At 44.0% G+C, this 24610-nt stretch overlaps 1 long non-coding RNA gene across 2 annotated transcripts; it reads left to right on the top strand.

The window, feature by feature from the left end:
* Positions 1-4023: 4023 nt before the first annotated feature.
* Positions 4024-21137, top strand: LOC119567243. 2 transcript variants are annotated; one of them, XR_005227176.1, is made up of 4 exons: positions 7460-9425; positions 9983-10049; positions 10657-10736; positions 20766-21137. It is a non-coding gene; the product is annotated as an uncharacterized LOC119567243 (long non-coding RNA). The 2 variants fall into 2 exon arrangements; XR_005227175.2 differs by having other exon boundaries at positions 4024-10049.
* The last annotated feature ends 3473 nt before the right edge of the window (positions 21138-24610 follow it).

Genomic DNA, 24610 nt, shown 5'->3' with positions numbered 1-24610 from the left:
CAGTACAGTCTACCACTATTCCTATTCCAGTAAGGCGCTCCTAGCGTAGACCTGATGCAGGAGGAATCCTCAACAGGCAAGTTGAACTGGGTTTATGGCACCATTAGTGGCATCAAAAATCTAGGACAGAGGCTGAAATTTAGTTTCTCCAGGCTGAGATCTTCAAAACTACACAAGAAATGTAAAGATGCTTTTCCCACTAAAGTGAATGGGAATTGGGTGTTCAAGTTACCTAAGCATCTTTGCACATTTTTGCCCTGCTGGGCAATTGATTATGTAAATTATGCATTTCATTAGACGAGGTTTAACATTTATTTAAGGGTTTGCCTACATAGGGAAAATTAATCCAAATTAACTTTTAAAATGGATTAGTTAAACTGTATTAAATCCATGTGTGGGACATTTTTATTCAGAATCAAAGTGACCTTAATTCAGTTTACCTTCATTCACTGTGGAAATCCGATTTTACTGGTGCAAAAAGTAAGATGAAATTAAATGCCAAGAGAAATAGGAATCAAGGCAAGTGACCAGGGCAGGCCTTACCAGGGCGGCCGCCTCAGGTGCCAGACTGCGGAGGGGCGTCACTAGAACCCAGAGTGTAGAAAATTGTGTCTGCTATTGGTGCATATGTATTCTCTCTGCTCTAGGTGCACAGAGATGGTGGAGTGCTGTGCTGGAGGAAGGAGGGCACAAGAGACATAACAGGCAGGCAGGAGAAAAGGTGAGAGGGAATAACAGAAAACAGCAGGAGCTGCAGGGAGAGAGGGAAGGAGGAGCCTCTTCTGTACCTCTCTAGCACCCCCAGGAGCCTGGACTAAATTAACACAGGCTTCTCAGGGAGCTTCCTGTTTCCTGCTGCTTCCCTGAACCCACTTGAGGAGAACAGGCAGTCAACTGAAGTAGTAGGAGCCAGTTAGGCCCTTAAGACGCTGATATCTTCCCTCACTCAGGCCCTGCTACCAGCCTGCTTATTTGTCCCCTTCAGTTGAGTGTTGAGAGCCACTATAGCTGGCACAGAACAGCAGTCATGAGTGAAAGAAGAAAACGCCCCTCTGCGGCAGCATTCAGAAAAGGAAAGAAAGCAAAGGAAGCTTTTCTATCTAAGCAGGAAGGAGCTCTCCTGAGATATATAGACACAAATGTTCACGGTGAGCCTTCCGGCCCCAGCGAGGATGTGAGTGGCGAGGAGATGCCTGATCTTCCAGTTAGTCAGAGTGCAGGTGACCTGGCAGCTACTGCAGCATCCATATCTCCATCTCAAATGGATGTAACCATGCACATTCCTGAAGAAAAGTGTAGATCAGAGAAGAGTGTGGTGGAAGCAAAAGAAACAGCTGCTGCTGAGTTTAGTTCCTTAAGTCTAGATGATCCAGGACTGTTGACCCAACTTGAGCAGTAGCCTGAGAGACTTCCTTGTACTGCATGGGCCACAGCAAGTGAAAAACTTCATGTTCCCCAAAGATAATGAAAATAGAAGTTTCCATCCAACACATTACTGGCGTGAAATCCCCAGTGGTGACAAAGTGGAAAGGCCACGGCTTATGTACTCAAAAACCCAGAATGCTGCATACTGTTTTTGTTGCAAACTCTTCCAGTTGAATGTTCCAGCCACATTGGGTTCTACAGGAACAAAGGACTGGAAAAGTCTGGCTAGAAATCTGGCATGCCATGAGAAGGCAGCAAATCACCAGAGAGCATTCCACAGGCGGAAAGAGTTTGAGATGAGACTAAGGTTAAAGGCCACCATAGATGATTAGCATCAAGAGCAGATTGCATCAGAGTCTCTTTACTGGCAAAATGTTCTGAAAAGGCTCATTCCCATTGTGAGAATGCTTGCTACCCAAAACCTAGCACTGTGTGGCACTTCAGATCAGCTGTATGTGCCAAACAATGGAAACTTCCTTAAAATTGTGGAGCTGATGGCTGAGTTTGATCTCTACTCCAGGAGCATCTAAGAAGAGTCACCACCCAAGAAATGTACACATACCACTACCTTGGAAAAACAATTCAAAATGAGACCATACAGTTAGATACTGGCAACAAAAGTCAAACAGAAGATTGTGGCAGATCTAAAGTCAGCACAATATTACTCTGTTATTCTGGACTGCACACCTGACATCAGCCATACGGAACAAATGACTTTAATGGTGCATTTTGTAACAACAACAGAACCTAGTGAAAATGTCCCTGCAATGGTGACTGTCGGAGAGCATTTTCTAGAATTTATTGACATAAGATACTCCAGGAGCTGGTATGACAAATGTGTTTCTTAAAAAGCTGGAAGATACGGGAATTGCGATAGCTGACACGAGAGGTCAGGGCTACAATAACAGTGCCAACATGAGAGGAAAGAACAGAGGAGTGAAGACACGGATCCGAGAGTTAAACCCTCGAGCTTTTTTTGTCCCATGAAGTTTTCATTCATTGAACTTGGTGGTCAGTGATGCAGCATCAGCTTCTAGTGAGGCTGCTGAATTTTTTTAAAGGTAATTCAAAGCATCTATGTATTTTTCTCTGCATCAACTCATTGATGGCAAATTTTGAAGCAACATTTGGGAACATCCTCTCTGACACTGAAACCACTGAGTGCCACATGATGGGAAAGTCGAGTGGAGGTGATAAAGCCTATCAAACACCAAACTGGGAAGATAGATGATGCCATAGTTGCCATTATGGAGGATAATGCTATGACAGGAACTGTTTGTGGGAGAACAGTGGCAGAGGGAGATGGAATCATCAGAACACATAACTTCAAATTTCTGTGTGGCTTAGTGTTGTGGCATGACATACTGTTTGAAATAAATGTAAGCAAGAGACTCCAAGGCTTTGACCTTGATATATCTGGAGCAATGGAACAACTGGACAAAACAAAGTCATACCTACAGTCTTATCGGTCAGATGAGGGATTTCAAAATGTTCTGAAGAGTGCACAGAAGTTGGCAGAGAAACTTCACACTGAAGGTTTCAGAGTAACAGCCGTGTTAGTCTGTATTCGTAAAAAGAAAAGGAGTACTTGTGGCACCTTAGAGACTAACCAGTTTATTTGAGCATGAGCTTTCGTGAGCTACAGCTCACGTCATCGGATGCATAGCATATCATGGAAACTGCAGAAGACATTATATACACACAGAGACCATGAAACAAAACTTCCTCCCACCTCACTCCCCCGCTCCCAGCTGGCAGCGGGGGAGTGAGGTGGGAGGAAGTTTTGTTTCATGGTCTCTGTGTGTATATAATGTCTTCTGCAGTTTCCACGATATGCTATGCATCCGATGAAGTGAGCTGTAGCTCACGAAAGCTCATGCTCAAATAAACTGGTTAGTCTCTAAGGTGCCACAAGTACTCCTTTTCTTTTCACACTGAAGCTATTTTCCCACCCACTCAAGAATACAAGAGTCACTGAAGAAGATGACATTTTGATTACGAGGCATGTGATAATCCCATAAGAGACCGCAAACAACAATTCAAAGTTAAATTCTTTAACCAGGTGCTAGATTGTGCAATACAGTCAGTTGAAGAACATTTCATGCAGCTCAAGGAACACAGCAGTATATTTGGGATGTTGTATGATATTCCAAAACTCCTCACTATACCTGAAGAAGACGTACACCAGCAATGCAGGGCACTAGAGACAGTGTTGACACATGATGACATGTACGATATTGATGCAAGTGATTTAGGTGATGAACTGAAAGCCCTTTCAAGATACGTTTCAGCAGGATCAACTCCAAAAGCTGTTCTGGAATATATGTGCACAAATAAGATGACCACCCTTTTTCCAAATGCTTTTGTTGCTCTGCGCATACTTCTAACACTTCCTGTAACAGTTGCCAGTGGAGAACGCTTCTCCAAGCTGAAGTTAATAAAAACACATCTACACTCCACAATGACAGAGGAGAGGCTGGTCGGCCTTGCAACCATCTCAACAGAGCATGAGCTGGCCCAGACTGTGGACCTTCAGGAAGCAGTTCAAATCTTTGCAACCAAGAAGGCATGGAAAGCACCACTTTGATTATTCAAACAGATAAAAATGCCAGTGTTTACTATGCAGACAAGAAAAGTTACATTTGCTGTTCAGGTGTTTGAAAGTTCAGTGTTACTTAAAATTTTTGAACAAGGCATTTTAAGTTGTTAGTTCTCCTTTATTGAGGTTACGGGTAGGTAGAAGAGCAGTACCATAAGAGGAGTAGAACAGGAAGAAGGCAGAATTGAGACCTTTCAAAGTTTTGGCCCAAGTGAGGGGGCATGGGGGCATCATTTGAGCTCCCGCCTCAGGTGCCAAAATGATGTGGGCCGGCCCTTCAAGTGACTTGGCTCCCAGGTGAATGGCTAATCTGTAGCCAAGAGATACGGGTTTTAATCCTGGTTTTGACACTGATTTGCTGGCTGACTGGGTGAATCAGTTAACTTTTTGGAGCTGCTCTTTCCCCACTCTCTACAATGGAATAATGATACCGTTGTTCTAAATAAGGTCTGCAAAGTGCTAAATAAATGCAAAGTTTTAAAGTCACTTAATTCTGGAGATGAGAATAAATCCTGAGATCTCTGCATTCCTATATCTGTGCTTAATCCATTAGGATGTATGACAGGGGTGCCTCAACCAGTGCCATTACCAAATATGATCAGAATTATTTTGCTTTCATGGACATTTTGCAAACACAAAAACAGGTAAATTTTGACCAGTTTCCACTCCCCCACTTTTTAGGTGTACTTCAGCCATCTGAAAAGAGTATTTACATGTATACCCATTTTATTTGTGGGTAAACTGAGGCATAGAGAAGTTAAATTACTTGCCTAATATACAGCAAGTTAGCAGCAGACCTGGGAAGAGAATCCTGGAGTCCTGATTCTCATACCTGTCATAACTGGACCATTCTCTCTCGTTGCATGCTCATGGCTGGTGGACCGGATGGATGTTCTGTGCAAAAACTCTGAAGCAAACGCCACTGCTTATTATTTTAAATTCCACAGTTACTCTTTGCAGGAAACATATGTCTTACACTGGGAATGCAAACCTTGATTCTATGGATCAAAGCTTTATCTCAGAGTATTTTTATAAAAAATAAAAACCGTAAAATAGAGCAATGTTCTACCAAATTGGGTAAACTTGGCTCATACTGGAAATACCCCTTTGTGGTGTCAGTGCTTGTCTATACTCAAACACAAAAGAGCTTCTAGCAATTAGTGAATATTCGACAACAACAGGCAGCAAATGGTGGAATCCTCAGACCCTTGCCTATACTACTGCAAATTAATAAATAATTAACCAAGTGTATGATGCTTTGCAACACACTCAAGCTCCCTGAATTGAATTCCTGTCATGCATGGCTAGTAATGAAAGTTTTAATAATTATAGCTTGGTTATGTAATGGCTGTTTACAGCTAGAGAGTGCACACACTTGCCCTTTTCTCAATGGCGCTACAATAATGATCATTAATCAATGTTTGGAATAATCTACCAATGATGGTAACTTAGTGCAACTGAAAACAAAGCATGGGAAACAGAAAATAAGCAGGATGCCTCGTGGTATCAAGCTTCTTACAGAGATGACCTGATATTTGAAAACACCCTGTATCTTTTCACCACTTTTGACATTCAGGAAATGAAAAGCAATGTCAGGTTAGACAATTGGAAAGCCAGCATTTTCTTATGACAGATGTCTCTGTCATGGTGTAGTCTCCAAATCCCACCTGATTAGTTTGCTGGTCAAATCAGGCTTGTTGTTGTTTTTTTACACTACAGTCAGCTGTGCAGAGACTGTGTTCAGCTCTCCCATGTGCTGTATCATCAACAAAACTGCCACCTAAGTTTTCATTGCAGAATGTTTACAGTGGCTAGTCAGTGCTGAATAAAGACTTAATGAGAGGGACTCAGTCATCTCTTCACCCTGGCCTCTCTCCGCTGCTGTGCTGGCAGAGAGGGGCCATAAACAGCCAGCAAGGGGAGAATTCCCTTGGGGCAAGCACTGCTCTGGACAGCTGTAAGTGGCCTTTCCTTGCTCCACTGAAACCCTGGCATAGGGCTTATGTGAGGATTGTTGGAGAGGACGGAGCTATAGCACGTGCTGCTATAGCATTTCCAGTTTGTCCTGCGACCCTAGGCTGCCAGAGTTGTGCCATGAGCTGTTTCAGCCCCTAGACAGCCCAAAACTGGGAGAGCACACGTGGCATAAAGCCACCATCATCCCTCGCTCTCCCTCTCCATCTTGTGTCTCCTGGAGAAGTAGCCCAGAATCCCGGCCATAGGCTGTTACTGGGGGGCGTGGAATCTATTAGGCAAGTGCGTGTTAAATAAGAAGCGGTGCCTTGCAAAATACAGTCAGTGAGGTGAAAGCACTTGAGTGGTGCCTCCATATTGCTGCATTTTCTGTTGTAGGCTAAGGGGCCAGACCCTAGGTGGCCTGTACAGCTCTCCCTGTTCACTGGGAAATAGCATGTAAGAAGCTTGGCCGCAACAAATGTCTCCTATGTGGGGGAAAAAACCTGTCTGCCCTCATGATGACTTGTGACCCTATCTAGGACCCTGTTAACTGGGATGCCCCAGCTATGCTGTCCTATATTAGATACTCGAGAATCAGATTGTGTGACATATTTATCAGCAGCTTGCAGCTGTGGAGTATGCCACATGCATTATGCGGGCTGATTGCCAGGATCTGACACACCTCTTCTGAGTCAGAAAATTAAAGTGTAAGGGGAGGGGAGACTGGGCAAGGCAAGGAAGACAGATGACTCATAACAGAGAGAGAGCCCATCATCCTTGGAAGGTGCAAGGCCCTGAAATTTTGGGAGTCCTAACTGGTTGTTTCTTTGAAATAAGCAATGTCATTGCTGGGTCTCTTGAGATCAGGGTGTGCAAACCTTCCACACAGCTGATGGATTTAGGGTCTCCCAGGAGAGGTTCTTAGTGTTCCTAACATTCTCCAGAGAATTTAAATTTTAATTCATTTAAAAAAAATTCTAACTCTTCTGGTTGTGAGAAAACCTTCCAAATTCGCTGTCTGAAGGAGTGTGCAGATGGACTTTACCAATGCCACTGAACGTCCCCTGCTCATCTCCGTGGCGCTGCTGGCTCGGAAGCCCGATGACCATTTAAATGTCAGTATTGTTAGTGTAACCCTTCTGCCAGTCGGAGTTGGCAGCAACAAGGGCTGGGTTCAGTATGTAGGGGTTCCTTTTCAATAACATAATGCAAAACTGGCTTGAGCCCCCACCCAGTGACCTGGGACAATTACATACCACCCCCCTGCGCGCCTCTAAGAGGCAATACTTCCCCTCTCGCAAGCACAGAGTCCCGAGTGTAGCAAAAGCCTTTCAATAAAGGAGGGAAACAATGTGGCATTATGTTGGGGAAACACCACGAACAGGATTCATAACACAAACCATGAGCAAAAGACCCATCCCCAAGTAAGTTTGGCAGTGTCCCTTTCCCCCTTAAGTCCAGCAACCCAAAAGTCACCCCACCCACAGTTTCTGTCCTTGATCAGTGCAGCCCCAGAGTTCAGAAGATTTTTAGAACAACTTATATTCTGTGAAACATTTTGGTTTGGTTTGGTTTTTCCGACCTTTCATCCTACTTGAGGATGAAAACAAATATTGAAAAAAATCAGATTGTTCTAGAGCATGGAAATTCCATTTTTCTATCAACCGTAGAACTCATTAACCAGTTTGTCCCCATAGAAATAATTAAAAGGGGAAGCAAGAGTAAAGTAAACATTTTTTAAGTTTCATTATTTTTCTGTCTTTGAGGTATGAGAAGCTGCTGGTTTTGGAAACTGATATTTTCACGACTTGGTGGGTAGAAAGCAACTAAAAATGACAGTTTTTGTGCTCAGCTGCAACCTTGCCTCTGTATAAACAGAGCTCAAAGCCATAAAAATAAGGTAACGGCCAATTTTGCAAAAAGTGTAGCTTTATTTTTGTTGTTGTTTTCATTGTGGTTTAGCAAGGTGGGTAGCTTTTGTTGTTTCTTCAGGAAATGAGCTGTCGACTGTAAGCAGTTTGCTGTCCCTAGTATCTGGTTGCCCCTGACACCTGCGTGAACTGGTTATATATAGGTGATAGTTCTAGAAATGCACACAGGTTAGTCAGATCATGACATTCACGCCAGCAGCTGCAGTTCATGTAATGGGTATAGCTGTTTGGAAACTGGAATTTCCATTTTGTGGGAAATTCCAACATTTCAAAATGTGTTCAGAATAAAAAGCCAAAATGTCAACTTCCCCCCGAAACGAAAACTGAGAAAAATGTTGATTTGGAATGACTGAAACACTTCCTTTAGATAATGTTGAAACATTATAAAGTAACATAAAATAGTATAATATATATTATACAATATTTTTAGTGTTATGCTGTACCAGTCAAAATGAAATTAATCAAAAAGATAGTAAAAACTAAACATTTTACCTTATCGAAACAAGGAAGTCAAAAAGATTTCTTTTGCCTTTTTCCCATCAAACATGTTGTCAAAAATCGACACTACCTGCCAAACCTTTTGATCAATGAAACTGCATTTTGACAAAAAAATTGTTCCATCAAAAAATTTTCTGACATCTCTACTAGTGAGACTCCACTCCGTCCTCTGAGGTATAAATTGTAAAGGAGCAGATGGTGCATAAAATGGAGGTACTGACTCTGCTATGCATGCTGCAGCAATGCTACCCATCGTGCAAAACCACATTTGCTCTGAATGAACATAGACCAAATGGGACTCAGCTGAGGACAAGAACAGCCAGAGTCAGCAGCTCATTTCCCACATAGTGAAACATTGTTTCCACTGGACCAACGGAACTGTGCAATTCCAAAGCAAAGAAGCATTGGCCATGGACATATTAATGATATAGAAGCAGGTTTATTGTAGTTAGCACATGCCCTTCCCCATCATAACATGCAATCTGCATGCTTTATAACTCTCAGAAATAAAAGAGGTTATTAATCTATTTGGTTCTTGTTGACCTTAACACAGCTGTTAGAAGTCCTCCAGTCTGGTCCTGTCCATCATTCCACATTTCCAGAGGCATTATGAGTTTATGACATGTGCTTGGCCTGGAAGCCAGGAATGAGGAGGAAATGATATGTTCCTCCAGCACTTTCTTATGAGAACATCCTTTCAGTAACTTATGGCTGGGGTCTCGGGTAAATCCTGCCTTTCAGATGTGGATTAAGTAATGTATATTCCAATGTTATCAATGAATATTCTTCTCTCTGCTGATTGCAGCACATGAAGACAGTTTGAGAGCTACATTTTTTAACAGTGGCTGCCAGCAGGATCTCAGTTTGGTTTAAATTTATTTTGCTATTATCCTAGCCCAAGGTACTGATAGACGTACTTTAAGTGGCAGCACCAGGCTTATCCTTGCATCATCGCACCGACTCACTGAGTGACCTCAACCATTTATCAAGGATTGTTAACTCGCAACCAGATTCTGGTAGGTGAAGGTAAACTTAACATCTGCATTTTCTCTCTGAGCTGAATTCTGGTCCATGTTGCTTTGACAAAGTAAAACAGACCTAAAATATATATATTGCATTTTGCTGTTCATCTGAAAATCTCAAAATGCTTTACCAAGCCGTCTCCTGTTGTTCACATTTTACAGATGGGGAAACTGAGGTACAGAGCATTGACATAATATGCACAAAGGCCCACAGTAAATCTGTAGCAGAGCCAGGACTAGAACAGATCTCCTGGCTCCCAGTTTTGTGATCTAAACAGAGACCACCCTGCTTCCTTCTTATGTGCTATATAGTACTATGAAAATTCCTTCCCCTCCAGGAATCTTGCAGATTAAATGGGCAGCTACAATTGATATGTGACATAATTTATTTCAATTTTGGCTGTGGAACTGACTCAACTGTAAAATAAAGAGTTGATGTTCTAAATACTCCAATGGCCAGCAGTGTTTCTAGTTACACATAGTAAAGAACTGCTCAGGGACTCCGAGAGCACAATTCATTCCCTAATGTTTCTATACTTTACTTAAAACAGGCCCTGTATTGCAATCGATTCTCTGCTACCTCCAGATGCAGGCTGTTTGCATCACTCTTCTATTCAGGTATTCGGATTAAACAGAGGACAGAAATATAGATTAGCTGAGAATGAAATGTGCTTTTCTATATCATGGTCCTGGGATCCTAACTCAAGCTATATTTCAGCAAAATTCCCAGTGGAGGAAATAGGATTTTTGCCTGAATTAAGGACTAAAGACTCCAGGATTTGCCTTTTCGTTCTAAGGCAGCTCTTCACCAATTACTGTAGGTCGCTGAAGGCATCACATTGCTAAGGGGAGCATCTGAATTGGCAACCTTGAATCTTATAATTACTGGAATAATCTTCACATTTTTCATCTTCAGGGTGGAAATTCTCCTTGGGTGCGCTCTGTGGAGTAGCTAGTCTCTGCTGCTCAAATATTTAGATGGCAGAGAATCTGGATACAGTCCTACTAAGTTTATGCTCAAGGCAGCTGGGGAGAGAAGGCAAAGGGGGCTGTAACCCATTGTTACACTTCCCCTGGCTGGCAGAGGACAAACCAGTGCCCAGAGCAAGTTACAAGATGATCCCCTCGGGACAGTTCTGCCACTGAGGGTTCAACTGAGCATGTCATGCCTCTGGCCACACCCAATTCTGCTTTCTGCTCTGACACACCCCTTGTTTTACACCAGGTTCTCCATGCCGGAGGGATCTGCTCAAGAGGCTCAAAGTGACTTTAGTTGGGCTGAAGACCTGGCCCTGTGTCTTTGAGGTGAACTGCAATGGCCTTTTTTTTTTTCTTTCTTTCTTTTGCTACAAGTTAGAAACCTGTTTGTGAATATTCCCAAAGAAGCCAGTAGAATAGGGCTGTAATTTAAAACAGAACAGCTAGCAACTCCATTTTAACCCAGTTATACCCCCAAGAGCCAAAACACTGAGCTGCAGACTCCCTGCTTTCTCTGCCGAACCGGGTATCCTCACCCGTCTCAGACACAAAGGGGATGAAAGCAGCAGCTTAGAACAGATTCTCTGGTAGCCTTTCATACTATACTTTTGTTTGTGGGGCAGTTTTGCTTGTGTCTGTCACTCACTGTGGGAACTAGGAAATCTGCGGCCCAGGTTTCTCAGGGATGCTGTCAGGTTAATGGCCGTAGGCCCTATCCTGGAAATCCTCAGTCATGCTAGTAGCCTCTGGTCATGTATAAAGAATGACTCACATGAATAAGGGCTGCAGGATTGGGTCCTTTCTTAATGAAAAGCCCAATCCTGCAAAAGCTAACTTGTGAGAATGGGGACTTCTGTGAATGAGAGTAAAAGCAAGGCTTTGTAGTTTCCAGGCCTACATATTAGCGCCAAAGATTGTTAAAGCTGAATATTTATAAATGTTCTGTGGTGTTTGTTTACATGTTCTTTCTCTCCCTACCCTCCTCCATCCCCCCAGTGCAGCTGTGCAGGAGTGAGGGTTCTATTTTTGATTCTCGAGAGTAAGAGGGAGTGGGACTAGTGGTGCTCAGCCGCTTAAAGAGGTGGGACTGGGTGCTTGGCTCTCAGAGGCCATCATTGCAGGAGGTATGTTGCACTTTTAGCCTCCTATCCTGCAAAGATTTATGCACATGATTAATTATAAGCACATGAGTAGTCCCACTGATTTCATCAGAACTATTCACATTCTTAAAGATAAGCACATGGATTGGTCTTTGCGAGATTGGGCCTTAAGATGTATCACACATGTGCTTCCTTCAACGTCCCCTAGAGACATTCTTCCTGTCTCCACTTAGAGCTGGGCAAAAATTTTCAATCAGATATTTTGGGGGGGGAGAAAAGCAGGTACAGTGACCAACAGTTTGTGAATTCGTGTTGATTTCACTGAATTGTTTGGTCATAGGGAGAAAAAAATCTAAAAAAAAAAAAAAAAAAAAAAATCCTGAAAAAAATGAAACATTTTGTTGACACGTTTTAGAAAACAATGTTTTGATTTTCAATTCAAAATGAGTTTTCGTTTTGAAATTTCCTTTAATTTTATTTTTAAAATGTTTTTAAAGTTTTAAAATGCTCAAAATTGCAACAAAACATTTTGTTTGGGGTTTTTCAGTTTTTAACCTGAAATGAATTTGTTTTGATGTTTCAGAATTGCCAGTGAACTGAAAAATCCATTGTTTGTACAGCTCAACTTCTGCTTTGCAGGCAGAATGCATCTGGCTTGAGCTGCAACTTTGTCCTACTTCCCCAGCCACATGGCTTTGGGTCTCAAAGTTAGACTCTAGTTCCCCAGTTTTATTCCTGGCCAGAATTTTAGCAACTCCATTAGTTTGCTGCTGATCTGTGTCACAGCGGAAAATTATTCCATGTGCATTAGTTCCAGGAAGCACCAGACCATGGCCTTTAAATGTTCTGGCCTCCTGGGGAGGAAACAGGTCATTTTATCAAGTGCTATTTACTGGACAAGGAAAAGAATACCTCCAAAATATATAACTAGCCTTAAAGATATAAATACCAAAGTGATTAGATCTCTGCATCAGTTTCTAAATTTAACTGAGTTTTAAAGTAGCACAAATGTAAATGTCCTATCCCATATCATGACATTGGTCAAACTAACTTTTACAGTAGTTAAAGTCTTTGACTTAAACACTGTTTGCCAAGTTTTGTTCCACTGTAACTTTTTACAGTCAAACTATAACCTCCTAAAAAATACCAGTTTATGATGGAAGTGCTCGCACAAATTTAACAGCAAAGGGAGGTACTGAATATATAATTATTGTATTTACTAAATTGCAACACAACACCCACTTCAGGGAATTGAACATCTTGTTACTTTTTGTGCAGGGTTGGTTTCATGGTGTGCTCATGTGAACATATGATGTCTGATGGTGTCTCTTTGGTATGTCTGTCTTTTCTATGCAAACCTCAGACGCAGACTGAAGTGAGATAATTCCACATTCCCTAACCTAAGAGACATGACTGAGACTGTTTACATGGACTCAGAGTCAATGAGTTCAGGTCTGGCTTGGCTTCAGTTTAGTTCAGACAATATCCTGAAACATGATACTCATTCAGCTAAATTTAAAACACTGTAATTTGGCAAAAACAATGTACAGTCACACAGGATTTTAATAAAGATCTAAGTTTTTGCTTAGGCACATGTACATGCATGACTTCCACTGAAGGCAATGAGAAACGATCATGTGTATCTGAGAGCAGAATTTGGCCTTTAGTTATTAACTGATGATGATGGGCGATCACTCGTTACTGAGTGATCATCATCATCATCATCAGTTATTAATTATTGTATTGCTATAAACAGTGAAAAAATGCTTGTTGTGTATTACACACGAGAGTTCAATTTTACATTTGCTTCTTGGTGGCCTAATGTAAATATTTTTCTTTTGATAAAATCCGACATGCAAAAAGAAGAGACCTCTGAATGAAGGGTCTGATCCAAAGCCCACTGAAGTTAATAGGAGTGTTTAGGGGCTGCTCTGAAGTACAGCAGCTGGTTATGGTCCTGAGGAGGTCAGTTTGTCAGCCCAGACATTGCTGGAGCTCAACAGGGCTCTGGCCAGCCCCTCGTTTCCCTCTATGCTCCTTTTTGCCATGAGCTAACTGGGATGGCGTAGGCATTATCTAAAGTAGCTCTGTGTCGCACTGGGATAATAGTCATCTACAGAGAGCCCCTTTGCGTCAAAGGGGACAGAACAATGGAGAAAGTCTGGTTTACAGTCTCTAGTCTTTTGACAAGAAAGCTGCATGATCTGAAACCCAAGACTATTTTTAGCACCGTAGCACAGTGAGCCTGAGTCTATAGACCTGGACTCTGAGACTCGCTGCCATGGATGTTTTTTTGCAGTGTAGCCATACTCTGTGGCTCCCATACACTGCCAGTCCAATGCACAGGGCCCAGGATCAGTCCCATTATCACTAAAAATGTGGCAGTAGCATCTTGAGTCAATTCTGTTGGTGCATGTTAAAGCTTGAATTGCTGCTGCAGCTTCAGTGCAGAAACAGCTGAAAGCACCTTGTCTTGTTTCATGTGTGCAGAGAGGGATCTCTGTGAAAGTTTGGACCAAGCAGCAAAAGAACCTCAGCAGTCAGATAACAAGAGACCTTTCACTTAGAGAAAGGAATGTCCCTCTGCTTTGAGGGGCACATCCTGAGCTACTGACGTCAATGACAGGACACCCATTGATGTCAGCGGGAGCAGGATTTGATGCTGTGAGCCTGAATGCAGGATGACCTCCTGGAACTCCACATGAAGGAACTGGCTTTGTATCAGTTCAGATTTTACTCAGTGCTCTCCACTCTGAAATTGGATCTTATTAGGCTTCTGCATGGGTCAGGAAAAGTCACACACTAGTGCTCCCGATACTGTGTTTGCCAGTAACACACTGGACCCATAGTTGGGCATTTGAATAAGCGCTTCCGCTTTCTCCTTTATCAGTCTTCCTGTTAATACTTGGTTGTTTCATCAAGTAAGGAGTCGTAAACATACCTTTGCCCAGATGCTTATTTCCAGCCGTTCACAGATGTTTCCGCTCCAGCAGACTTCCCTTTCTCAGCTATGCTGCAGCAGTCTGTGAATGGAGGTACTTCTTCCTGTAACCACCAATGAAAGCACTTCAGGCTCTGTGGTCTAACCTCGTTTACTGCAGTCTGATAATGAGGGAATTCAGACATGGCTGGCATGACGTTGCCATTTGCCACATAGTTCACATGCCAAAAAACTGGGGGAAATGACCTTTCTAAAAGGATCCAGGCTCACAACTGAATTCACCTAATAGCGTTTGTCTCCTAAACAATGTTTTACCTTCAAAAAATCCGCTACACAGGCACCTGTGAATGCCCGCTCCATACAAATGGCATTTAACAGCTGTTAATAAAATTCAGTGATAAGTGAAAGCAGGCCCCTGATCATGTGGTAGCCTAGTGCAGGTCTGTAGGCCTTACTTATAGTCTGCCAGCTCAGGCTTCTATAGTTTGCTTCCACAGTACTCAACTGAGCCAAGAGACCATATGCAGCCAAGTCCTTCTGAGCCACACAAGACAGCTCCTTCCATCTCCCGGCACCCCCCAAACTGTCTGTTGGCTTCTGGAGAGACAAAGAAAAAGCTGAAAATTAGAAGGAAAGAGAGGGCAGATTTGGGAAAGTACAGAGAGAGAGAGAAAATGAAGAGATGGTGGCAACCGTGTGTCTGACCATAGTGCAAGGTGACACCAGGTGGGATATAGGATGGCCAGGTTCATCTGCTAATGCATTGCAATGAAGCTCCAGTAAAATAGTTTGGGAGCCTATGATGAGGTGTGTAACCCCCACAGGTGATGAAAGGGTAAATTGGCAAGCTACCTGGCTGCACCTGGGGAGGGTGGCCAGGCCTAAGAAAGATGAAGCCCAGCTGTGGAGGAGCTATGTGGTTTCTATAAAGAGAAGGAGCCCAGAGTAGAAGTGGGCTGCAGGGAGAGAAGAAAGGAGCCCTGCAGTTGGTAGCACAGTGTGGAACCTGGGATACAGAGCACTCACTAGGGTGGAGCACACTCCTGCAGTGAGACCTGATGAAAGGGTTGAAGCTGAACCTCCAGGGAAGAAACCCAGGAAGACATTCAACTGAAGAGGAGATTCCAGAGGGTGCATACACCCTGGGACAGGCCCTCATAGAATATTAGAATAGTAGAATATTGAAAGGGTGAAGCAGACTCCTGGAATGGACCTGAGCGAAGGCCAACTGACTGGCAGATGGCCTTGGGGTAGACAGGAGTATAGGATCCAGACTAGCAAGATTCCAGGAAGGTAACAGAGAGCTGGGGAGGCCCCTGAATGTATTAAAACTTTAAGCTAGCAGAAGGGACAAAAGTTCCTTTTGGTGTGTGTTGTTTTGCTTTTGAGTTTGTTTGAAAGACTCCAGGGAGAAGCCTTGGGGCAACTATTCTGACAGGAGTGAATGGAAGAGGAGCTCTGGAGAGGTGGAAAACATCCTAGCAATGACCAGGGTCAAGAGGGACAGTTTCTGTGCGGGATGTTGATTTCACAGAAGGGAAGAGACATTAAAGTGACCTGGCTAGAGGGCCCAGTTGTGAGAAAAGAGAGCACTGCAGGGCTGGAGCAGATGTTGGCAGGGAATGCTAAATCAGGAAAGAGCTGCTACACCATACCCAGCTTGAGGGGGCTCACCAGTAGTGAGTCCACTTCTCTACAGAGCCACTAGGTTAAAAGCTAATTGTGTCTATTTTAAAATTCCCTGCTTACCATGGAATAAGTCCTGTTGTGCTCTTAGAGCAAAAGATTGAGAATCAGGATTCCTGGCTCTGCCATTAGCTTGTGCTGTGACCTCGGACAAGTCACTTCACCCTCTTTGCCTCAAAGTATTATTAATTATGATGTTTTTCTCACCTGTGAAATGGGGATAATGATACATGACTCCCAGGAGTGTTGTGTGAGGCTTAATTACGAATTACTGTACAATGCTTTGAGATCCTTTAGTGGAAGACTTTGTAAAAGCCAAGTGCTAGAACTGCAGGAGATGCTCTGGAGAAGAACTGATTTCTGCCTGTTTTGATCACAACAATCTGTCTCTTTCTTAAATACTTGATTGCGGAGTGGGGGGATGAGAAAAGCCCAGCCAACCACTTCAACAGCAGCTTGTGTTTACATCTTCACTCCGCTTGAGACCATGGACACCAGGTGGGTGAGCATGTGAAGAGATAGTGTGTGCGCGGATTCTGTTCACTGCACGCAGAGCAGCTTCTCCATGCATGTTCATCCATGTAAGCCTGGCGACCAAATCTGGAAGAATGAATGATAAACAACAGCCGTTGTTTCACCACGTGCCTAGGTCAATATGGGGGCTGGTATTGTTTTTCCTCGAATATTTTAAAGAAAGTCAGATAATCAGCTTTCTAAATAAGCAGAAATCAATGCTGCTGTCATCTTGCCCCTGCCATGAGTTACATGGGAAAATAAGGATTTGCACAGTTGGCGCTGTCCCTTTTTATTATTTTCACAGATGGGGACACTGAAATCCAGAGAGGTGAAGCGGTTTACCCAGGTCCCACAAATGGTAGTGGCACTCATCATGAAAAGCCTTAGAAACTGCAGACAACACTCATGATTTGTAGGGTTTTTCTTAAAGGCCCTGCTAGTGGAATCATGATACTGTATGAGAATCTCAAGTTACTATTTCCCTTTTTTTAAATCAAAATTTCTAACCCTTGTGGTTTCAGAGAAAAGCTTGATGATGTGAAGCATGTCCAACCTGAAGTCCCAGAAGGCAAATAAAAATCCTGACACTTATTGTTTTTTAAAAATCTCATGATTTTGGGTGTCAGACTCTTGATTTTTGCATGTTTGGGGTTGGTAGTACCACACTAGAAAATGCCCATTTGTGGAGTGTGCCTTTATTTCCAATTGCTTGGTCTGATCCCGTCTATGTAGTATGAGTGACTGACAGCAAGGCACTCGCTGTCTCTAGCAGGGGAGAACTCAGGAGGGCTTGCTGTAAATTAGGTGATGAGACTGATGGAAATGAGAGTTAGGGCTGGTCTACACCTAAACCTTTGAGTGACATAGCTAGGTCAATCTGAGGTGTGCAAAATTCACACCCCTGAGAGACATAGTTAAGCCAACCTCAGCCCCCAGTGTAAACAGTGTTATGTTGATAGAAAAATTCTTGTCAACCTAGCTGCTGCCTCTCAGTGAGGTGGATTTACTACAGCCATGGAAAAACCTGTACAACTGTAGCATTTCCAGTGTAGATGTACTCTAATACATTCTGTGGTATCTCCCCTTGCAAAAAGATCAAAACCTCCTGCTGTAAGTAACTCTCTGCTGCCCACCTGCTCATTCTGACCTTGACCATGAAATTGATGGGGAGGAGGTCGCTTTCTCTAGCCGGGGAGGAGGGGAGCTGCATTCTGAAATGCTGTCTGAAATCAAACCAATGAGATGATGGGGCAGCGTCAACTAGAAATCTAGACAATCCCCAAAATGATTTTAAAGTAGTTTCAGGCACCACGCCCACTCTTATCCCTATGTCAGTTTTGGCCATTTTCCAAACAAGTTTCCCTGTTTTTCAAATTTTTGTCTCTCGTCTGCTCCTGTGTGAAAAATCAGGGGATCCTAGTAAGATCTCTCTTGTGCACTGGGATCTGATGCCTGCACCCATCAAATGCTGGGGTACTCTGCACAGTTGCAGGCATCCCATCAGTGGATCCTGATCTAGGATCAGGGCCTTAGGCTTAGATCCAAAGGTATTTAGAAGCCTAACTCCCCTTGAAATCAACTGTCACCGGCCTTGATGTGGTGTTTTGAGGGGTTTCTACTGCCCTGACTGACTTTCTTTGGTTGGCTCCTGGGTCAGGACAGTTCTTGGTTCCTGGCCTCTAGTTAGGCCTAGCCATCTCCTTCAGGCTCTTTGGCTGTGTTTCTGGAAGCAGCCTCATGCAGGGGTTGCCCCTTCATTGTCCCAAGCCTTTCTGCCTCCCTCATCTTCACTGAGCTCTCTCTTTTTATAGCAGGCCTCGTTTACCCTATTGGTTGCCGCGTGGTGCCTGCCTCCATGAGTGGCAGTTGTGGCAGCTGTGTGGGGGTGTGGTCAAGCTGCTTGCCTGCAGGCAGGAAAGGCTCCCCTCCACCACCCATAGGCGGCGAGTTATATGGGCCAGTGCCTGTGCTCCACCAATATTTAGAAACGTGGGCCCGGCTCCACCAACGTTTGGGTGCTTTGGGGGGGCCCTGCGCTTCAGGGGGACATGAGGTCCAGGGTGGCCTGGGGGGTTAGTGGGGCGCCTGGTGCCAGCAGCAGTGAGCGAACCAGTCCCAGCCCCACTCTACCCCACTACGCCCCTCCGGCTCCCAGAGTCGCTCGGGGGAGGGGGCGGAAGCCAGAAAAGGGGGGGGGGGTTTGGGGGAAGGGGTGGAATGGGGGTGGAGAAGCGGCGGGCTGGGGCCAGGTCACTCGCTGCTGCCGGTGCCAGGCCCCCCGCTAACCCGCCAGGCTGCCCTGGACCCTGCGTCCCGCCAAAGCATGAGGCCCCCCAAAGCACGGGGCCCGAGGTGGTTGCCCTGGTCCATCCTATGGGTCTGTCTTATGCCATTGTGGGCACCACCAAAAATTATACAAACCTGTCACCCATGCCCCCACCCCTTCTGCCTCTGCTTAGTATGGAGTTTGTAGACCCCATTACAAGGCCTTGCTGACTATCCAGATGAAAGAGTGAAGCTGTTTCTACACAAAGAACTGCCAAACACACAAAGTAAACAAGCTGGAAAATATTTTCCTCAAGTCTTTCATTGAGAGTAATCTCCGGGATTACTCACAGCAAGAATAAATTGAAACACTTTCTGCGAGAAGGGGATCTTTGACTGTGTTCCTTTCATGACAGTAGCCCATTTAGTGAGAGACTTCACTACTGCATTCTGCGTGGAACTCAATTCATTTCCCCAAGAGGCAATGTTATTCTTGCTGTGCATTTAATCTCTGTCTTTGTCTTTATTTAGGCATGTAGGGTTGGGCCCCCCTCCCAACAAAGTCTCTTGGAATCTTTCCGAGGGGGTTGGACTGGGTTCTTAGGACAATATCTGATGTCTGAGCTCTGAGAGCATGTGTGTATTTCAGTTCTGATGTTTAAAGCACTAATCCAACCCCTCCACTTTATACAGTCGTAAACCTGTATCACTATCAAGAAACAGTTTTTTTAAGCAAGTTTTTCTAAAACCCTCTATCTCTGATTACTCTCCCTGCAGTGCCATATTACTTACAGTTAAGGCCCTCTGGAATTTCTGTGCTTGACTGTCCTGACCTTATTGTGGCTGGAGCAGACTTTTCTTCACTTAATGCCGCCGGGCATCTTGGAAGGATGCGTGAGCAAAATGCTGCTTCTGCCCAGATCTGATAAACAGTTACGTTTAAAGCTCTCTGTGCAGACTGCTCATTGAAATTCAAAAGCCATCATAGGAACGCTCCTGTCTGCTACTTGCTGTGGAGACAACCTGATAATCCATGATAACGGCAGATCATACCTCCTTTCTTAAACCAGAGCCATGCAAGATTATATACTGCACAATAAACAAAAGAGAACCTTCTGTTCTACAATAAGCAGGGTGCATGACCGTTATAAGCAAGAGAACAGTACATCTGCATTATGAGTGAGCTGCACTTTATTAGACTTCTCCTGGACTCAGCCAGCAATCCTCTAGATGTCCTAGCCCAATGGGCTGCTGCAGATAGTTTCTCTCTATGCCCACCTGTACTCTCAGGGTGAAATCCTGGTCCCATTTAAGTCAATGACAAAACTCCTGTTAGTGGGAATGAGAACAGCTACTTTTAAAATTGCTCTGTCTGGAATTACAGTTCGTTGGGCTTGCAGCTGGGTGGATATTGCTTCGCTGGCATTCACAATACTGCTGCCTTCCATGATCGGTCTCTCAAGCAGCTTCTTTTTCTTTGCAAGAACACACACAGAAAGCTAGCTTTGTTCATATATTTTAATGCCAGGAGTGCTCACATCATCAAGTTACCAGTCAAACAGCTCAAATACTCAGAATCAAGTTTCTGAGCAATCCATAGCTTGAAATTTGTTAGTGTAAAACGTTCATTGATCAATTTTGAAGATTGAACAAATCTGGAAAATTTGCGCTCTGTTCAAAGATGATTTGCAACAGGAAAAAGGGCTAAATTCCAAGGTGAATAATTAGGTTTTTTCGCTCTAATTGGGAATAAAAAATATTTAGCTTTAAGCTCTTTATTGCTAATAATGATGCAAGAGGGCATTTAAATTGCAAATAATAAAAATAAGTGTATTTTCTCCTTCCCAGGAAATTTGTTGCCTTTCTCCTGGCCTCAGGCTCTGTGAATACAACAAGGTACTGAGCAGCTGGATGGAAGGAGAAAGACCCTGCCCCTTCACCATCACTTTTTTGTGGGTGTTTCTCCATCATGTACCAATTAGCATGTCCAGAATTTTCCCACTCATGAAATCAAGGTGACCTTTTACTAACTTCTGGGAACAGAATTGCTTTTCTTTCTTCAGTCTGTGCACGCTTCCCCTAATTTGTTTTGAATGTTTAAAGAGCTGTTAAATGATCCCGTATCTCATCTGGTGTTTCTGGCATGGATCTCAACTGGACTTAGATTTTATTTCACTCTTCAGATTTCCTTTATCAATAAATTACTGTACTTGCACTATCTCTCAGAGACTTTGGTGTCTGTGTTCCATCGACCTCTTGTTCCTTATGGTGGTACAGAACCTCTTCACAGATACCTTTACTCTGTAATCTGTCTATCATTTCAGGTTATTCATTTCCTTTAGTTTTTATAGCTCTGTTCACATCATCAATTTCTTATCTGGTGTAAACCAATGTAGCTGCATTAAAGTCACTAGCTGAAGATCTAGACTAACAATTGTTCTTACTTTGGGAGAAATTCTTATAAAATGTTTTCTTTTATGCCCTAGAAGTTGTTGGATGCCAAGACAACATCATAAATCTTAATAAACAAGACACAGGTAAAATAAATCAAATGTGAGTAACTGCATGTGGGGTTTGCTCACATCTGCCTGAATGCCATTTCACTGCCTACATGCCAGGATCACACCTCCACGAGGCTGATGTTATTTTGAGTCAGTTAAAATCCATATCTAGCATAAATATAAACCTCTTTTTAGTTAAAAAGTGAGGGACAACGGGCTGTTTCCTCTGCAGTCAAGATACTACCTGTCTTCAGGCTGTACAAAGTACCCAGAATTACAGTATTCTAGAGGGACTGAATTTGGCATCTGCTTTTGTAAGTGCCTTGATTTGCACCATGGGTTGCTTGCTGCAGAAGTGGCAAAGAGTGCAACTTGCACACTGTAGTCAGGAAAAGTGGGCAAGTTCCACACAAACAAGGCTGAGGTGTACAGCATATGAGGAGAGCAGTGGGCCTTGGTGTAACCCACACACCGTCTGGGTGTGGTGTTCTGTCCCATCTAGTGGCACTGAGACCACTTAAAGAGAGAAAGTTAAACGAGTCTGCTCTGCAGCCTTAGCTAACAGCCAGTTGGCTCTTAGCTCATGCAGTAGAGCAGGGGCGGGCAAACTTTTTGGGCTGAGAGCCACATCGGGGTTCTAAAATTGTACGCTCAAGGGCCGGGCAGGATGGTCCCATGGGCCAGATGTGGCTCACAGACCGTAGTTTGCTGACTTCTGCAGTAGAGGCTCATGCACTAAGCTCCAGAGGTCCCCGGTTTGATCCTGCCCCCTGACGACTGGGGTCTGTTGGCGTTACATTGGCAGTGCACAGTGTAAAGGACAAAGAAGTGGGTTGGGGCTTGCAAGATAGACATGACCACAGGTAAAGCGACCTATCTTGTCTACCTTTCTAGGTCCTCTATATGGCCCCATCACCATAGTACCTGAGTGCCTGCAATACATTACTTTCTGCCCCCATCCTCCACAAAAAGTACATGACATAAATGAGCTAGAAGACCGTAAGCTTCCCCCAAACCACCTTAACTTATTGACATGAGAGAAGGACTCATCTGTTGGGCCTCGGCTGCTCCCCGTGGCATGTGCTATGGTGGAACAATGTGGGAAGGGCAGGACTAGCTGCTGACTGGGGGTTGCTGTTTGTTCTGCTGAGTTGTGCTGCTGGATCACTTCTGAGACAGACCTTTGGGGCTGGTTCTCCTCTTACTTGTGCTTTTTACACTGATGTGACTCCATGGACTTCCTGATTTATACCCCGTAAGTGGGAGGAGACTCAGAGCCTTGATTCCTTCTCTATTTCCTCTGCTGTTCACCAGTGGCACTGTGATGTATTCACTTCTGTGCCTTGGTGACCGCTGCCCCTTAGTTATCCAGCATAGGTGTCTAGGTTGAGCTGAGTGCAGGATCCTTGATGGCTGGACTCTCACCAACACCCTACCCTTCCTTAGACAGGCAAATTGGGCAGAGATTGACTCCTCCAGCTCCTTCTCATAGGCTGGCCTGTTTGTCCAGAGCTCTCTCTCTGTTATTATACAAGGTTTCTAAGGCATTGCTCACTATGGTGTCTATGCATCTGGGGACAGTAGGGTGTAGATATGTGCCTCCTTTTCAGTGGGTTTTTATGACTGCTCTTTTGCACTCCACGAGCTAATCAGGGTCTGGGAGTTTCCATGGCGCTCTCTCTTTCCTCCCACTCCCCACAGCCCACTTCCTTCCTCCCTGCAATACCATTCAGAGAAACAGAATGCCCACAGCAGTGGGACTCACTGCACAAACATTAATGGAGGAAACCCCAGGGAATGTTATTATTTAAACAACTGTTCAATGTGAAGAAACAGCCATGCCTGCCTTTTCTCCTCTTGCATCACATGTACTGCTGTGGTCTCTGCACCAGCCTTTCCACATGCAAGGGCTACTGTGACACAAGACAGCAGATGCTCATTGTGGCTGGCTTAAAGTTTAAACCTCACTTACTCATCGCTGCCTTGCAACCCCATTCACTATTGCCACACTGAGGGAATTGAATCTCTGGGCCAGCTGGCTTCAAAGGGAACAGTCATCAGCAGGAAGAAGGAAATGATTTCAAATGGCAAACTGGGGCAGTTACAGAAACTGTCCCAGAGGAGGGGAGCAGGAACTAAGATTGACTCACTTTAGGGGTGTAGCTTGTGCCAGACAAATTGGGTGTCCTCTAGGCGGATGGAAGTGAGGTAACACATACAAAAATCCCTCCCCCGGCTTCCCCGGAGAACTAGTGAGAGCACTTACTCAAGAGAAGCAAGAACAAGCATGCCAAACAAAAAAAGAGAGAGGTGGCTGAAGTGCAGCCCTTCCCGATGTGAGTGGTGGCTTATCAGAGCCACGCAGCTAGATAACATGGCAATGCTAGGTTTTTTGTTTTATTTAAAGGCTGGAAAACCCAGATCTGCCACTTTCAAAATGTGGCAATGGTGAGTGACTTGCAGAAGGTTACAGAGTGACTCCTACCCAGCCAGGTCTTCTCAGTTCCCAGATTTCTATTTCATGTTATATAGGTCTTGTCTATAGTTGGAATTAACCCTGATTCTGCCGTTCAGAAATTGGTGTTGCACTGAGCAAAATCCAAGTAAACTCAACCGATGCAAATCGTGGCTTTCTCTGTCTACACATAGGCGTTTGCACAGATGTAGCAACTGTGTCCACTGATGGCAGATTCCCAGTACAGACAAGGCCACTTGTGTGTCTTTGGCTATGAATCGAAATACAATAAAGAGTGAATTCCAAACAAGCTGCTTAACAAAATTGTAATGATTATTTGTATTACTTGTAGCATGTGGGAGCCCTAGTCATGGACCAGGACCCCATTGTGCTTGGTACTGATCAAACATAGGACAAAAAGACAGCCTCTGCCCTAAAGCATTTGCAAGCTAAGTAAAGCCAAGACGATGACAAATGGATACAGAGAGACCGAGGGGAGTACAAGGCAATAATGAGACAATGCTGGTCAGCACAATGGGCAGTGATTTCAGCACACCAGTAGCCTAGGCGTTGTTGAGTTTTTTGTAGTACAACTCATCTAACAACTGGAACAGCAAGATTTTCCCATTATCCAGTAACAATACAGAAAGAAATATGTTCTCACCGAACCCTCGGGAGAAGCAGTGGGACTCAGCTCCTGCCTGGAAATACTGGAACTCAGTATTTTTCAGATACTG

The sequence above is a fragment of the Chelonia mydas genome, chromosome 10 (assembly GCF_015237465.2).
Source record: "Chelonia mydas isolate rCheMyd1 chromosome 10, rCheMyd1.pri.v2, whole genome shotgun sequence".
NCBI classification, from domain to species: Eukaryota; Metazoa; Chordata; order Testudines; family Cheloniidae; genus Chelonia; species Chelonia mydas.
This window is presented reverse-complemented; position numbering and strand designations above follow the sequence as displayed.